General features: G+C 35.9%; 1 protein-coding gene across 4 annotated transcripts in view; it reads left to right on the forward strand.

Annotated features, from left to right (window-relative positions):
• The window catches only part of Shoc2 (SHOC2 leucine rich repeat scaffold protein), a 95,183-nt gene that overhangs the window by 66,243 nt on the left and 12,963 nt on the right, over positions 1-15,977 (forward strand). The gene's annotated exons all lie outside the window — the stretch shown is intronic.

Genomic DNA, 15,977 nt, shown 5'->3' on the forward strand with positions numbered 1-15,977 from the left:
GCCATAACCCCAGCCATATTATTTGTATTCTTGATAATTGTCATTCGGAAGTGAGAGGAAATCTTAGTATAGTTTTAATTTGCATTTCCCTGATTGCTGGAGATGTTGAATTTTTTCATACTTTTTTGGGCCATTTTTGTTTCTTTTGAAAAATGTCTGTTCTTTTGCCCATTTTTTAAATTATATTATTTTGATGTTTTGAGTTTTTTTAAAGTATTCTGGATATTAAACTTTTGTCAGATCAATAGCTAACAAAGATCTTCTCTCATTATGTAGTTTCTCTGTAGTTTGCTGATTTTTTTATATACTTCTGTTTGATAATTCTTGCTTTTATTTCCTAATCTATTATGAGTTCTCTTCAGGAAATCATTGCTGGTGCATATATTTTGAAGTGTTTTCCATACATTTTCCTTTAATTGTTTCAAGGTTTTTGAGTGTTACATTAAGGCCTTTGATCCTTTTGGAGTTAATTTTTTGTGCAGGGTGAGGTGTTAGAGACCTAGTTTCATTCTTTCATATTTTGATATACAGTTTTTTCAGCACCATTTCTTGAGGAGACTCTTTGTGCCAATGCGTGCTTTTGGCACCTTTGTGGAGAATCAGATGGCTATAGATATGTGTTAGTGTCTTCTGCTCCATTGATTTAGCTGGCTATTTATGCTAATACCATGCTGATTTTATTACTCCAGCTTGATGTAGTTATATTTTGAAATCGGGTAGTGATGATTCCAGCCTCAACGAAATCCACAAAATTTTGCTCAGGATTACTTTGACTATGCAAGGTATTTTGTGGTACCATTAAACTTCGTGATTTTTTTTTCTATTTCTCTGAAAAATGACATTGGTATTTTATTGAGGATTACATGGAATTTGTAGATTACTTTTAACAATATTATTTTTTTCTATTCATGAACGTGGAAGGTGTTTCCATACGCTAGTGTCATCCTTGATTTCTTTCTTCAGTGTTTTATAATTTTCATCATAGAGGTCTTTCATCTCCTTGGTTAGGTTATTCATAGGTATTTTGTGGATTTTGTTGAGGCTATTGTTGAGGCTACTATACTCATTTAGTGTAGTACAGTATTCATGTACTATACTGAATGAGTGGAGGAGATTGGATACCCTTATCTCATTCTTGATTTTAGAGGAAATGCTTTCAGTTTTTCCCCATTTAGTATGATTTTGGCTATAGTTTTTCTGTATGAGGCCTTTATTATGTTGAGGTATTATCTTTCTATATGTAATTTTTTTCAGGATTTTTATCATGAAGGGATGTTGAACTTTAAAAAGACCTTTCTGCCTCATAGAGATGATCCTGTAATTTTTAATTCTCTTTATGTGCTGTATTATGTTTATTAACATGTGTATTTCAAACCATCTTTGCATCCTTGGAATGAAACCAACTTCATCCTGCTGTATGATCTTGTTAATGTGTTGTTGAATTTGATTTGCAAGTATTTTATTGAGGTTTTTTTTTTTTTTTTTTTTTTTTTTGTATCTATGTTGGTCAGGGGTATTGGTTTATAGTTGTCTTTTTTGTTGTGTCTTTTTTTTTTGGTAGCAGGGTAATGTTGACTGTATGGAATTAGTTTGGAAGGTTTTTGTCCTTTCTATTTAAGGGAATAATTTGAAGAACACTGTTGATAGTTCTTTAAAGTTTAAATCTGTCGAGTCCTAAATTTTCCTTGTTGGGAGATATTTGATTACCACCTCAGTCTCATTGTTATTGATCACCTTTGATTTTTATATCTCCTTGGTTCAATTTTCACAGGTCTTATGTCTGTTTTTATTTAGATGATTTCTTTATTGGTATGAGTGTCATATTGAAGTCACGCAATGTTTTTTGAATTGGAGCTTATCTCTCCCTTTATGTCAGTAGTGTTTGCTTATAAAATTGGGAAATTTGGTGCCCTGACTTCTCTGTGGATTATTTACTTTACCGATGTGTAGTGAATTTCTTGTATCATCTGACTTATTTTGACCTCCCGTCTATTTTGTTGGCTATGACTATAGCTGCTTCTTGCTTTCAGATGCCATTTGTTTAGAGTGTTATTTTCTATCCTTTGACTTTCAATCTGTGTATGTCTTTTCTAGTGATGTGAGTTTCTTCCAGGCAGCAGATTATTGGATCTTTTAATGCAGTAGTCAATCTGCCTCTTTTAATTGGGGAATTAAGACCATTTATAGTCAGGATTATTATTACAAGGTATATATAAATCCTGTCATTTTGTTGTATGTCTTTAGTTGTTTTGAATAGTCTGTTTTTCTTTCATCTTAAAGTTTTGATGGTTTACTAAATTATTCATGTTTGGTTCTTTTTTTAAAATTTTTTTATTTATATATGACAGAATGCATTACAATTCTTATTACACATATAGAGCACTGCCGCAGTCTGGCTGGGCACACAAAATCACGAGCCACTCGCAGCTTTGTAGATTCAAACAGCAATTCTTTATTCCCGAACTCACACCGGCCCTCTCCAAACACGTTCTGGGGAAATCCACATTCTCTGCCCAAATCCACACCTCCACTGGGCTTCTGTCTCCCAAAAATACTGTCTGAATCCCGTGAGAACTCAAGAGGAACTCAGGCAGCAGGATACACCCTATTCCCAGCAGGAATAACCTTCTTAAACCGGGAACACCCTAAACCCGGATCTGCCCTGGTCCTTGAGCAAGGTCACTGCAAAATGTCCTATTTCCATGAATCCTTCCACTAAGCAACATGGGGTACGCTGGCAAGGAAATTGTCATACCTACTTGGCTAATGGCTCCCAGCATCTCCCCCCTTTTGATTAATTAAACAACAAGTAATGTGGCTTAAGGACCGTGCCTGGTAGGTTGTCCAATTCAACATATGGTTCATCGGAAAACTGACCTTTAGGCGTCAGCCTCCTGTCTTAGGTTGATACCACTGCAACTGGATCATACCCGTCACTGACTACTGGTCCAGCATACAGCCATACTTGTGGATAGGTCTATGCACCAGTGGGGGGGTGAGGTTCTTTGCCTCACCTCTGTTGGCCCCCAAATTTGGCCTTGGTGCCAGTGGGGGAGTGAGGTTAATGTGGCTTAAGGACCGTGCCTGGTAGGTTGTCCTGTTCAACATATGGTTCTTACCCGTCATTGGAAAACTGACCTTTAGGCGTCAGCCTCCTGTCTTAGGTTGATACCACTGCAATTGGATCATACCCGTCACTGACTACCGGTCCAGCATATAGCCATTGGCCCCCAAATTTTAGACCATCACTAGCAGAAGGGAGGAGGATACAGAAATGCCACGACACCAAGCCAATTGACGGCTCCTTTGGAAAAATTGCATCACTGGTGACACCATCAGCAAAGATATGCCAGCACTACCACAATTAACATGGGGTGCGCTGGCAAGGAAATAAAAATTGCATCACTGGTGACACCATCAGCAAAGATATGCCAGCATTACCACAATTTGCTGCACCAAACGATAGTTACATAGTCCAGGCAAGTTCTGCAAGCAGTTCAAAGCGGAGGAATCTATCAATATGTCCGTCTCCTCCCAAAGTCCGTTTCCTCCCAAAGTAAGTTGACTCCTTGATTGAGCATTACTTGTTGAGTTATATTCATTGATGCATCAGTTTATACAGTTTACTGTGATAGCTATCATAGAAGCTATAGTTTGGTTTTATCTTTGTCTTCACTGGCACTGGGATGAAGATAGGAATTCTGGCAATGATGCTAAAGAGACATTATCCTGAAAAGAATTATTAAATATAATGAAAAGGAAAGGTGAAAGTAAACAAACAGATCTGTTAACTTCCTTTAAAAACAATCCTTAACAGCTGTTTACCTGATTTAAATTAGTAAACAGTTCTGTTAACCACCTTTAAAAACAATCCTTAACAGCTGTTTACCTAATTTAAATTAAGCCATTTAAATCACGTGAATAAAAAAATAATAATTTGGATCCATTTTTCATGAGCGCTCCTCATATATGAAATATGGACATACGCACACACGGACATACAACACAAAACACAAGAGTACAACACATAAGACAATAATAAAGGCCTTGTAGCTTTACCTAGGTGAAATCTCCATTGCAATGTTTAAAAACTCCACAGTCAAAAAATAAAACTGATCAGAAAAACATTAACCTAGGTTTGTATGAGCTCAAAAAATAAAAATAGAACCTTATGATGTGGAAAAATGCAATAATAAAATAGATATTGAAAAAAGCACCCTGGTTAATCACTGTCGCAGATGTAAGAATGGCCAAGCTGGAGTTCTGGATAACAGCTGTTATGGATTTGAGTCAAATCATCTTCTTTTTGATCTGTAGAAATTGTTTTAGTTAATCTCTCTGGAATCCAAATCGGCTGCTGTTCTCCCTGTGGAAACACACAAACAGAGCCCCGACTCCAGACAATCACTGGGTCAGGACCTTTCCATTGTCCTGTTAGAATATCTTTCCAAAGTACCTTAGGCTTCTGTACATTTTTTGGATACATATGTCTTTCCGCAGCACTAAGTCCTGATGAATCCAAATTTAAAAAGTTTAGAGTGTAAAGCGTTATTTTATCTTTGGGGGATATATACCCCTTTCCAAGTCCCTCTTTTTGCTTTAATAAGTACGTTTTAATAGTTTGATGAGCTCTTTCAACTATGCCTTGTCCCTGTGGATTGTATGGGATTCCTGTTATATGAGTAATACCATATGATGAGCAAAATTGTTTAAAAGAGGTAGAGGTATAGCCAGGACCATTATCGGTTTTTAACTGTTTAGGAACGCCCACAGTGGCAAAATTTTGTAAGCAATGAGCTATAACATCTTTAGTTTTTTCTCCGGCATGAAGGGAGCCCATCAAAAATCCGGAAGAGGTATCAACTGTAACATGTAAATATTTTAATTTTCCAAATTCTGGCAAGTGTGTGACGTCCATCTGCCAAATATGGTTAGGTATCAGTCCTCTAGGATTGACTCCAAGATTAACTTGTGGTAAAAAGGTCACACAATTTTGACATTGTTTTATTATATGTCTGGCTTGTTCCTTAGTTATTTTAAAACGCTTTTGTAAAGTATTAGCATTAACATGGAATCTTTTATGAAAATTTGTAGCTTCTTCTAGCGTAGAGAAAATATGTATGTCATGTGTAGTTTTATCTGCTAAATCATTGCCCAAACTAAGGGCTCCAGGCAATCCTGTATGTGCCCCTAATATGTCCTATGAAGAATGGATCTTTTCTGTCCCAGATTAGACTTTGTATAGTGGAAAACAAAGAGAAAACAGTAGAAGAAGGGGAAATCCTACCAGCATCTTCAAGAGATACTATAGCATTAACTACATACTGACTATCAGAAAATAAATTAAATACAGAATCTTTAAACATCAAAAAAGCTTGTAAAACTGCATTAAGCTCTACCTTTTGAGCTGATTGTTTGGGTACTAAAAATGTAAAAGTTTGATCAGGGTTAACTACTGCTGCTGTACCATTATTTGACCCATCAGTGAATATATTTGGAGCATTCATGATAGGGGTTTTTCTTGTCATTTTTGGAAAAACTACAGGATGCTTAGACCAAAAAGACAAAGGATTAGATGGTAAGTGATTATCAAATGTAACATTAGATTTACACATGATTATTGCCAAGTATTTAACTCATTAGCTAACTCATCAATTTGATCCATAGTATATGGAGTAATAATTTTATTGGGAGAAATTCCAAACACTCCCTTTGGTGCTTTTATTCCTTTGAGTATTAATTGTCCTACAGCCTCAGGATACCTAGTAAGAATAGTGTTAGGAGAAAAAGATAAATGTATCCACAATAATGGACCTTCTTGCCAAAATACTCCTGTAGGAATATTTTTTGTTGGTAGTACAATAAATAATAAAGGCAAACTTATATCAATTCTATCCAAATGTATATTTTTCATATGTTTCAATAATTTTTAATGCCTTTCTTGCTTTAGGAGTTAACATGCGGGGTGAATTTGGATATGATGGACCTTTTAGAATATCAAATAAAGGTCCCAACTCTCCTGTAGGTATGCCTAGATAAGGCCTTATCCAATTTAAGTCTCCCAATAACTTTTGAAAGTCGTTAAGTGATTTGAGTTGATCTACTCATATTTGAATTTTTGGTGGACGGACCATGGTTGAGGATAATAGAACTCCTAAATAATTAAATGGAAAATTTAATTGTACTTTATTTATTGCTATCTCTAGATTATAATTTTTTAATAAGTTTGTAAGTGTGGCATAACATTCCAGCAATATGTTTTTATCTTTATGTGCCAATAATATATCATCCATATAGTGGAATATTTGTAGTTCAGGATTTTGATTTCTAAGTGGCTGGATTGCTTTGTTAACATATATTTGACACATAGTTGGACTGTTAGCCATCCCTTGAGGGAGTACTTTGCATTCATATCTCTGATCAGGAGCTTCATTATTTAATGCAGGGATAGTAAATGCAAAATGTGGACTATCCTCGGGATGAATTGGAATTGAAAAAAAACAATCTTTAATATCTATAGCTAAAACATGCCAGGTTTTTGGGGAATCCCTGATTGAGCAGGTCCATAATAACCATCTCATTATTAATGGCTCTTAAATCTTGCAATAATCTCCATTTACCAGATTTCTTTTTGATGACAAAAATGGGAGTATTATGGGGAGATATGGAAGGTTGTATATGTCCTTCCGCTAATTGTTGTTTGACCAGATCATGGGCTACTTGTATCTTTTCTTTAGTCAGGGGCCACTGAGGAACCCACACTGGTCTTTCTGATTTCCAAGTAATTTTGATTGTCTCAGTGGCCCTTTCTGAAAATCCAACCCATGTCTGTCTGTTCCTTGATCTATTTGAATTGGTGCTGCTATACCTTGTCCTTGTTTTCCTAATCTTTTTTCTTTCCTAAAACCTTGTCTAGACCTAGTAGTGGGCGCATTAGGATTGATGTTATTTGTTAATGTCAAACCTAATTGCTCTAGGACATCTCATCCCCATAAATTTATAGGAAGATGATCCAATACATATGGCTGTATAGTTCCTTCACATCCTTCAGGATCCTTCCAAACTAATACCATTGCACTTCTATGGGGATTAGTTGCCACTCCTAGGCCTCGAAGTGTTTGAGTGGCTTGTTGTAATGGCCAATGTTTTGGCCATTCTTGACTAGATATGATGCTAAGGTCAGCACCTGTGTCCAGTAGCCCATTAAACTCGTGCCCTTGAATATTTAGGTTTAGCATTGGGCGAGAATCTAAATTTAAAGACAACATAGCCCAATCTACACCTGTGGAGCCTAATCCCCTGGAACCTCTTTCTACACTACGACTAGGAAATTTATTATGTAGGCTGGGTATTAACAACTGTGCTATTCTATCTCCAGGTGAAATTACTGATGTACCTCTTGGAGAACTACTGTGCTATTCTATCTCCAGGTGAAATTACTGATATACCTCTTGGAGAACTAGCTATAATTTTTATTTCACCTACATAATCGGGATCAATTACCCCAGGACTTATATCATAAATCCTTTTAATGTAGATGAACTACGTCCCAATAATAAGCCTACTGTTCCTTGGGGAAGAGGTCCTTTTACTCCTGTGGGAATGATTTGAACTCCCATCTCTGGCGTTAGTACTGCTCTGGCAGAGGCGCAGATATCCAACCCTGTGCTCCCTTGGGTTTGTCTGATGAGGGATTTAGTGGACAATGTGTCCTGGGCACTACCCTGATGGTGTTGCTGGGTTCCTCCACTGCCCCGTATATTTGTGGTTGTGGGCCCCAGAGCATTGGGCCCCCCTGTCCGTTTTTTGGCAATGGAGCCTGATGCCTTTCTCCACGATATCGTGGGTAAATACCTGGTCCTTGTCCGTTTTTTGATAAGGGAGTACCCTCTATGGTGGTTTGAGAACGGCATTCAATGTCTCCCTCTATGGCATCGTGGGCAAATACCCGGTATTCTATTTCTTTGATACCTAGTTTTGTTAAACCCTCCTCCTATGGGGCAACTCCTTTTAAAATGTCCTGTTTGTTCACAATCATAGCATGTTTTTGGCCTGGCATCTAAAGCCTGTTGTACTGCAGCTGCCAAGACTTGCCCTTGTTCATTAATATCTCTACATAATTTAATATATGTGTTTAAATCTTCATGTCTCCAAGGTCTAATAACCTCTCTGCAGCAACGATTTGCTTGGTCATAAGCCAGTTGTTTTATTAATGGCTTTGCTTGTTCTGTATCCCCCAAAATTTTGGCAGCCTTTTGAATTAGCCTATCTACAAAGTCAGCGTAAGGTTCATTAGCTCTCTGTATTACCTTAGATAGCTGACCTTATAAATCTCCATGTCCCTGTAAAGTCTTCCATGCCCTAACTGCGTCTGCAGCAATTTGTGTATATATAGCAGGATCATATTCAGTTTGTTGCTGCTGACCCTCATAAGGTCCTTTTCCTAACAACATATCTACATTTCTTTGAGGGTAACCGGCTGCTGCATTTCGCCTAGCTGTCTCCGCGCAAAATTCCTCATTGGCAACCTTCCATAACAAATACTGTCCTCCATTTAGCACAGATTTACACATGCTAGCCCAATCTGCTGGCATCATGTCCAAGTTAGTAATGGACTCAACCATGCTTACCATGAAGGGAGCTTGGGGACCGTAGGTTGTTACAGCCTTCTTTAACTGCTTCACTGTTTTAAAATCTAAAGCACGGTGAATTCGCTGCCCTCTACCTGTTCAAGTACAGGGCATGCTAATCTTTGAGGTCCTGTCTCAGGATCCCATTTATCAACTACGGGGTTTGAGGGCCACTCAGCTGTCTCTATCTGTGGGGCTGTTGGTTGAATTACGCCCTCTTGTGATAAAACGGAGTTAGTAACAGCCTCCTGTTGTGGCCTTTTTCCTAACAACCCCTTTTCCTTTAAATTTTCTTCCTCTGTCTGACTAGCTCGAGAGACCTTCTCTTTTGCTTGATCTAAAATGTCTTTCTCCGTGGTCTGAACCTCTAACAGTTTACTTAACATCTTTTCGTTTTTTGTTTTTTTTTACTAATTTCTAATCTACTATAAAGATAACGCAACCCAATAAGATAAAACAAAACAAAACCGAAACTGAATGAAACACAACGATTTTTTATTCTGTTTTTATCAATTTTCTCTTCCTCAGGGCCGGCAAACTTCAAACCTTTAGTCAACCATTTTTTCCAGTTTGCCTGAGAAATTTCTAGGGATAGGCAGCTTGAAACAAAATAAATAAATAAATAAATAAATCGAAAGAAGAACACATTGTTTTTTGAAATGGTCACCCATTCTCTCGCCTTCCCTCAGGGGCGAGCAATTTCACTTACCCCCAAGCTTCAGGCGTTCCGCGTACGAGCCACCAGATGCCGCAGTCTGGCTGGGCACACAAAATCACGAGTCACTCACAGCTTTGTAGATTCAAACAGCAATTCTTTATTCCCAAACTCACGCCGGCCCTCTCCAAACACGTTCTGGGGAAATCCACGTTCTCTGCCCAAATCCACACCTCCACTGGGCTTCTGTCTCCCAAAAATACTGTCTGAATCCCGTGAGAACTCAAGAGGAACTCAGGCAGAAGGATACGCCCTATTCCCAGCAGGAATAACCTTCCTAAACCGGGAATGCCCTAAACCTGGATCTGCCCTGGTCCTTGAGCAAGGTCACTGCAAAATGTCCTATTTCCATGAGTCCTTCCACTAAGCAACATGGGGTACGCTGGCAAGGAAATTGTCATACCTCCTTGGCTAATGGCTCCCAGCAGAGCACGATTTTTCATATCTCTGGTTGTATACAAAGTATATTTGCACCAATTTGTGTCTTCATACCTGTACATGATCATCACATTCTACCATCCTTGCTAATCCCCTGCCCCCTCCTTTTCCCTCCCACTCCTCTTCCCTTCCAGTCCTCTTCCCTATCTAGAGTTCATCTATTCCTCCCATGCTCCCCCTCCCTACCCCACTATGAGGCAGCCTCCTTATATCAGAGAAAACATTCAGCATTTGTTTTTTGGGGGATTGGCTAACATCACTGAGCATTATCTTCTCTAACGTCATCCATTTACCTGCAGGTGCCATGATTTTATTCTTTTATTGCTGAGTAATATTCCATTGTGTATATATACCGCATTTTTTTTAATCCATTCATCTAGTGAAGGGCATCTAGGTTGGTTCCACAGTTTAGCTCTCATGAATTGTGCTGCTATAATTATTGATGTGGCTGTGTCCCTGTAGTATGATGTTTTTAAAAGTCCTTTGGGTATAGACCGAGGAGAGGGATAGCTGGGTCAAATGGTGGTTCCATTCCAAGTTTTCCAAGAAATCTCCACACTGCTTTCCATATTGCTGCACCAATTTGCAGTCCCACTAGCAGTGTATGAGTGTACCTTTTTCCCCACATCTTCACCAACACTTATTGTTGTTTGTATGCATAATAGCTCATTCTGACTGGAGTGAGATGAAACCTTAGAGTGGTTTTGATTTGCATTTCTCTAATTGTTACTGATGATGAACATTTTTTTTCATGTATTTGTTGATTGATTGTACATCATCTGTTCAGGCCCTTGGCCCATCTATTGTTTGGGTTATTTGGGTTTTTTTTTTTTTTTTTTGGTGCTTAGCTTTTTGAGTTCTTTATATACCCTATAGATTACCCCTCACACATCAGATAGAACACTAAAGATTTCTTCCCAAGATGTAGGCTCTCTATTGACCTCACAGATTGTTTCTTTTGCCGAGAAGAAACTTTTTAGTTTGAGTCCATCCCATTTATTGATTCTTGATTTTAATTCTTGTGCTATAGGAGTCTTATTAAGGAAGTTGGGGCCTAATCTCACATGATGGAGATTAGGCCCTACTTTTTCTTCTCTTAGGTGCAGGGTCTCTGGTTTTAAATTCGTAAGTCCTTTATCCATTTTGAGTTGAGTTTTGTGCATGGTGAGAGAGAGAGGGGTTTAATTTCATTTTGTTGCATATGGATTTCCAGTTTTCCCAGCACCATTTGTTGAAGAGGCTATCTTTTCTCCATTGCATGTTCTTGGCACCTTTGTCTAATATAAGATAATTGTAGTTTTGTGGGTTAGTCTCTGTGTCCTCTATTCTGTATCATTGGTCTACCAGTCTGTTTTGGTGCCAATACCATGCTGTTTTTGTTCCTATTGCTCTGAAGTGTAGTTTGAATTCTGGTATAGAGATACCACCTGCTTTACTCTTCCTGCTTAGGATTGCTTTAGCTATTTTGAGTCTCTTATTTTTCCAGATGAATTTCATGATTGCTTTTTCTATTTCTATGAGGAATGTCATTGGAATTTTGACTGGAATTGCATTAAATCTGCGTAGTATTTTTGGAAGTATGGTCATTTTGATAATAGTAATCTGCCTATCTAAGAACAAGGGAGATCTTTCATCTTCTAAGGTCCTCTTTGATTTCTTTAGGGTTCTGTAATTTTCATTATATAGATCTTTCACCTCTTTCATTGAGTTGATTCCCAAGTATTTTTATTTTTTTTGAGGCTATTGAAAATGGGGTGAAACATATGTTAAGAACTATGCAATGTTTTGAACAACCAATAATAAAAATTTAAAAAAAAATTTATTCCTTTCTATTGTTTAGCTCAGAGGTATAAATGTATCAGGGTTTGCTTAACTATTTGCCATTTTAGAATCATTTGATTGTTTCCAGTTATGGGATATTATAAATAAAGCTGCTATCAAAAAATCAAAAAAAAAAAAAAAGAAAATGGGGTGATTCTCCTTGTTTCCCTTTCTGTGGATTTGTCACTGATATACAGAAATGCCTTTGATTTATGGGTGTTGATTTTATATCCTGCTACTTTGCTGAATTCATTTATTAGTTGAAGAAGTTTTCTGGTGGATCTTTTAGGGTCTTATAGAATCATATCGTTTAGCAAATAGTGCCAATTTGAGTTCTTCTTTTCCTGTGTGTAACCCTTTAATTTCTTTCGTCTAATTGTTCTGAGCAGTGTTTCAAGAATCATTTATTAAATAGAAGTGGTGGAAGAGGGCATCCCTGTCTTGCTCCAGCTTTTAGAGGGAGTGCCTTCAATTTTTTTCCATGTAGAATGATGTTGGCCTGGGGTTTAGCATAGATAGCCTTTGTAATGTTGAGATATGTTCCTGTTATCCCTAGTTTTTCTAGTGTTTTGAACATAAAGGAGTGCTGTATTTTGTTATATGCTTTTCCTGCATCTATTGAGATGATCATGTGATTCTTATTTTTAAGTCTATTGATGTGATGAATTACATTTATTGATTTCCACATGTTAAACCAATCTTGCATTCCTGGGATGAGTCCCACTTGATCATGGTGTACCATCTTTTTGATGTTTTTTGTATTTGATTTGCCAGAATTTTATTGAGAATTTTTGCATCTATGTTCATTAGAGATATTGGTCTGAAGTTTTTTTGTTTGTTTGTTTTTATATATCTCTGCCTGGTTTTGGAATCAGAGTGATATTGGCCTCATAAAATGAGTTTGGAAGTGTTGCCTCTTCTTCTATTTTTTGAAATAAATTGGAGAGTATTGGTATTAGTTCTTCTTTAAAGGTCTTACAGAACTCGGCTGTGTATAAGTTTACTGGTTATAGTCACCTCAGTTGGCAATTATTTTCAGAGCTTCAAATTTATCATTTCATGTCCTTCTCGCCTTTAGAGTTTTTGCTGAGAAATTTGCTGTTATAAAATGAACTTTGCTTTTTGCTGCTGGAAGTTTTCTCTATCTTCTGTAAAAATCCATAAGCACTTTGTTTATATTTCTGTTAGGGCACTATCATATTTCAATTATAATAGTTATTTGTGAAAATATGTCACTGCACATAAGCTTGAGAGAATAGACTGTCTTGTGTTTGGCGCTGTGCTTATATACAACATTTAAGCAGTATCCGGATTGATAGGGTTAGATTATATCATGGGGAGCCTTAAAAGGTAGCAAAGAGTGCTTACACATGGTATATTAGGAAAATAGGTTGTTTTTTAGTTTTTTTTTCCCTCATTTGAATGATTTATCCCAATCATTATGGCATAGGGTAAAGTTAAAAACTACCCTTCAAGGCCATGTATTATAATGATTTTGTTTTTAGATGATGAAGGAAGAAGGAATTAAAACCAGGACAGATATGAGTTAATGTGTTTTGAACACAGAATTTGATTGACTTGAAGGGGATGAAACACATTTTAAAACATTTTCAACTAAGGGGATAATTTTTTCTTTGCTAAACATATATCACAGTACAAGCTTCAAAATTAATGTTTCTCAATTTTTACTTTATTACTAGAAGTTTATTAAAAATAATCAAATGTGTGTTATTTGCCTAGCTCTGCTGTAGGGTTCTGACAGTAGAGAACTCAAAAGGGTCTAAAAAGAAATAAAAATAACATTTATAATTGGTACAACCCTTGGATACTAGGAGCACAGTGTTATAAGTGCACCACTGCAGCCTCTTGAGAGGTGGGTAGAGTTAAGTCTGGGAATATAAATTTGTGGAAGTTAAGTATCAGGAAACTGTGTCTTGGAGATTTCTAGAATAAAATTTCTGAATGTTTTTATTTTGTTTTTTAGTATGCAGATGGTATATACTGTTCATAGTCATTTTCCCTTGTGTCTTTACATTGATAAGTTATCAAATTTCCAGCTAAAAAATAGATCAACTTAGAAGGCACAATTATAGTGAAATAACTATAATAATTTGATTTGAAATGTTTTGTTGTGAGAACTGCATCTTGTAAACAAATTAAAACATAAGACATAACAATTCCCTGTATATGTGAATAAAATTAACCTAAATTATGACTGATAGTATTATAGAGTCACTCTATAATGAAGCTTATCTGATAACTTATGAATGTTTTACCAATGTTGTAACTGGCCTGAGCTAAGATTAAAGGCTAGAATCAAGTCCTTTATGTTAGAGGCTAGAATTAAATAGTCTTTATGGGAGAAGAGGACATTTTGAACTATAAAAACTAGTTGTTATAGTTCAAATAGTTTGAACTTTAACAACTAGCTATTTGTAAATCAACCCTTGGTTTTTAAGATACCACAAAGTAGACATCACTTTTAAATATTTGAACCAATATATGGGACTATTTAGAGATTTATCTGACTTTAAGACATTTTTTTTCAGGTTTTCTTATTGTCATGTGATTCAGCATGTGAATGCTGCCTTTTAAATGCCTTATTGAGTGACATTCTTAAAGGAAAAGACTGCAGCATATTTCTGAGCTTTTGGTGTTTACAGATTTTTACATCTACATTTTCAGAACATTTCCAGTCTTTTAAATGACATTTTTTTAGCATAAATGTATGCTGTGTGTATATCTATATATGGACTTTTATGTATGTCAATATAGACTCTAGTCTAAAATGTCACAAAAAGGGTATATACTGCAAATTGGCAACAGTAGTATTATCTTCTTAATGTCAAATATTTATCCATAAATAAAGACTTGATGATGGTAGACAGATCACAATGTATTTTTTTAGTTATACATGACAATATGTTTTGATATTTTTATACAAACATGGAGTACATTTTTTAACTTAAAACGAATTTAGAATTACAGATTTGTTCTTTATCCAAATGCTTTTAAATTATAAAACACTTAGAACATTCGGGAAAATGTAGACCAGTTGAGAGAAAAAAATTTAACTGTTCTTTCACAGTTCTGCCATTGTGTCTTAGTGTTCTACATTGTTAGTTTTGATGCATTTTTTCCCTTTTTTGCATGCATGTTTTTTACATTATTGAGATCATAAAAACGCACAATTTTGTTACTTTTTTTTCCCACTTACTAACTTGGAAGTCTTTCACATCTTTAGATTCTTTGTAATAAAATTTTAATAGATTATCGCAGAATCATATAGACATACCATAAAATAATGATTTACATTTAATATCTGTCATGTCAGTCATGGTACTAAGTATGCCAATTGTGTGTGACCTTAGAGCAGTCCTTTCAGGGATTCAGCATTATCTCTACTTTGTGGATGAGAAAACAGATTCAGAAATGTTAACAACTTCCCCATTGTCACATAAGTAATATAACACTTTGGTTTTTCTATTGTGATGCCTCCAATTTAAGTATTCTTTTTCTGTTGAACATTTAGATTGTTCCCACTTTTGCTAATATACACACAATTTAACATATTAAGTCATAGGTTATTTTACTTTTTGTCAATCAAACTTCTACTGTGTTCAGTGTCATAATGCAGTGAAAGCAGTAGTAAATATTTTTGTCTGTATTACTGACCTCTAAATTCTCTGGAGCTTTGGAAAGTCACCCAAACCTTTCATTCCCGTCCCTCCTTCAAAATGAATACAGTGTACCAGAGTGACCAGAAAGATGCTAGTGAATTTCCTTAGTTAATTTAGAAAATACTTTAGAGACAAAATAATCTTTTCTAAGAGACAAAATAATCTTTTCTAAGTGGTAGTTTTATTGTTGCTTTTTTATTCTATTTTATGGATGTTGGAATCTTATTTAATAGGAACCGCACGCATACTTTTGGCCCAGTTTCCTAACACTGTTGAAGGAAAGTGTCAGTGAGCCTAACTATAGTTATACTTGGAAGAATTGAAATGATTGCTGAGTTTTTCTGCATTATAATTGACTTATAGTATAGACTCATGAGAGTTTTTTTTTTATTTATAGTTAATAACTAATTCTTAGAAAATGTAGAGAGTAAAACACCAATTAATCATTTTCTTATAACTTTAATCAGCAAGAGGGAAAGAGATGAAAAGTAGATGAGGGTTATGAGGCATAATGATTGTCCTCTTATGTGCTTAATTTATGCTATCAATTTATGTAAGGAATATAAGCATCAAAAAGAAAATTTAACACTTTTTGAAAAATGATCCAACCAAAAAGAAAGAAATGGACAGACACCAGAAGGTTCTGAAAATTGAAAGCTCACAAAATATTTGTCACTAAAAATTTAAGTGTGA

The sequence above is a fragment of the Callospermophilus lateralis genome, chromosome 15, assembly GCF_048772815.1.
Source record: "Callospermophilus lateralis isolate mCalLat2 chromosome 15, mCalLat2.hap1, whole genome shotgun sequence".
In the NCBI taxonomy this organism is placed as follows: Eukaryota; Metazoa; Chordata; class Mammalia; order Rodentia; family Sciuridae; genus Callospermophilus; species Callospermophilus lateralis.